The following is a 2,061-nucleotide window of genomic DNA, read 5'->3' as shown; positions in this document are numbered from 1 at the left end:
ATTTACAAACAGAATGTCGAGAAAAAACATTAGAATAATGCAATTTTCCAAGATATACCAGATTTTTAAGAATCTCATGCAATTTTTGAACACATGTTAACACATTTATACAAATATAACTCAACGTTAAGCATCATTTCATTCTTTTTTTCCCCAAGGAATTACAAAGCTACTTTTAATACTTTGGGGTGAGCCCCACAGGAATAAAAAACACTGGGAAGAGGCAACTCTGTGATTCCCATGGCCCGGGGCAGAGAGGCTACCTGAGGGGAAGGAAGCACGAAAGGGACCTGCTGCAGATGCAGTGACACTGGTGAATGGCAGGAGGGTTGCACATGAAGCCACAAAGCTACTTGGGTTTCTCCTTCTTCTCATTTGCCTTTTTCTGCTTTTGCTGCATGATCTCTGAGTCCCTCTACTTGCAGGTGGCCTCAGAAAGCTGGTCATCTCGGTGCTTTCTCTTAAATGAGTTGCTCTACTTTTCCATATTTTCTGCGGGGTGAACTCACGCTGGTCACCATGGGTCATGGCATTGACCAACACCCTGGGAGGCCAAGGTGGGAGAATCACTTGAGTCTACAAGTTTGAGACCAGCCTGGGCAACATGGTGAGACCCTGTCTTTAACAAAAGTAAAAAAAAAATTAGCTGGGCATGGTGGCGCATGCTCATAGTCCTAGCTACTCAGGAGACTGAGATGGGAGGATTGAACCCAGGGGTTTGAGGTTACAGTGAGTTGTGATTGTGCCATACACTTCAGCCTGGGAGAAGGAGCAAGAGCCTGTCTCTTAATAAATAAATAAATAAGAAATGATAATTAAAAGATTAAAAAATCTGCTCTTTGATAGAGAGGAGACTCAGTTTTTCAAACAATCTGAAAACTAGTAAAGACATTATGATGCAAATTCCTCTATCTCTCTTTTTTTTTTTTTAACAATTTACTCAAAAGGTGAACAACTCTTTTACTATTTCTTGTTAACACTACAGGAAAATATTATTCATGAGAAAGCTTCAGAACAAGAATTCCTGAGGACAAAAAGAAAAAAGAGAAAACCAAATTCTATCTTTGTATCAATGTATTACTCATACTAAAGGATAATTTGGATAAAACTTTATAAACAGATTAATCCAATCTCAATCAGCTTTGACCACACAAGATTTCCGTAGCCTTTTATTTATTTATTTATTTTAAAATAGAAACTAGGTCTTGCTGTGTTGATTAGGGTGGTCTCGAACTCCTGGACTCAAGCAATCTTCTTGCCTTGGCCTCCCAAAGTGCTAAGATTACAGGTGTGAGCTGGCGCACCTGGTCCCATAAACCTTTTATAACCTCTTACAAATTTTTTTCACTCTTTTTTCCCCAACTTTCTGTATCCATTCAGTTTTATCTTTTTTTCTTTTCTTCCCTTATTTTTTCACCAATCTTTCTGTTTTTATTTCTTTAATTTAAAAGAACCTTTAAATAACCACTAAACTACGCAAAATTACTTTTCCTTGAACAAAAAAATACATCCTCACCTTTTTAAAATAATTTTCCTTACCAAAAACACTTGCTACTTTTCTTAACGTACTTTGTATACGGGATTATTTCTCTTATATCTAGTAGTTTTAATTACATATATTAACTACAAATTTCTTAGTAATGCTAATTTCCAGTGAAAAACCTAGTAAGTAAACATTTTTTTTTTTTTTGAGACAGATCACTTTGTTGCCCAGGCTGGAGTGCAGCGGCATGATCTTGGCTAACTGCAACCTCCGACTCCTGGGTTCAAGCGATTCTTGTGCCTGGGCCACCCGAGTAGCTGGGATTACAGATGTGCGTCACTATGCCTGGTTAATTTTTGTATTTTCAGTAGAGACCAGGTTTCACCATGTTGGCTAGGCTGGTCTTGAACTCCTGGCCTCAAGTGATTTGCCCACCTTGGCCTTCCAAAGTATTGGGATTACAGGTGTGAGGCACTGCGCTTGGCCAAGCAATTTTGATTGTTTGGTATCAGGTGCAGAGCCTGGCACAGAGGATAGAACAGTCAAGACAATGCCTGGAGGATTTGACTCTTTCTAGC

General features: G+C 38.9%; 1 pseudogene; it reads right to left on the bottom strand.

The window, feature by feature from the left end:
* Nucleotides 1–349: 349 nt before the first annotated feature.
* Nucleotides 350–487, bottom strand: LOC100936624 (small EDRK-rich factor 2-like; annotated as a pseudogene).
* Nucleotides 488–2,061: the final 1,574 nt, after the last annotated feature.

This window comes from Pongo abelii, chromosome 5 (genome assembly GCF_028885655.2).
Source record: "Pongo abelii isolate AG06213 chromosome 5, NHGRI_mPonAbe1-v2.0_pri, whole genome shotgun sequence".
Taxonomy (NCBI): domain Eukaryota; kingdom Metazoa; phylum Chordata; class Mammalia; order Primates; family Hominidae; genus Pongo; species Pongo abelii.
Note: the sequence above shows the minus strand (reverse complement) of the source record. Positions and strands in the feature narration are given on the sequence as shown.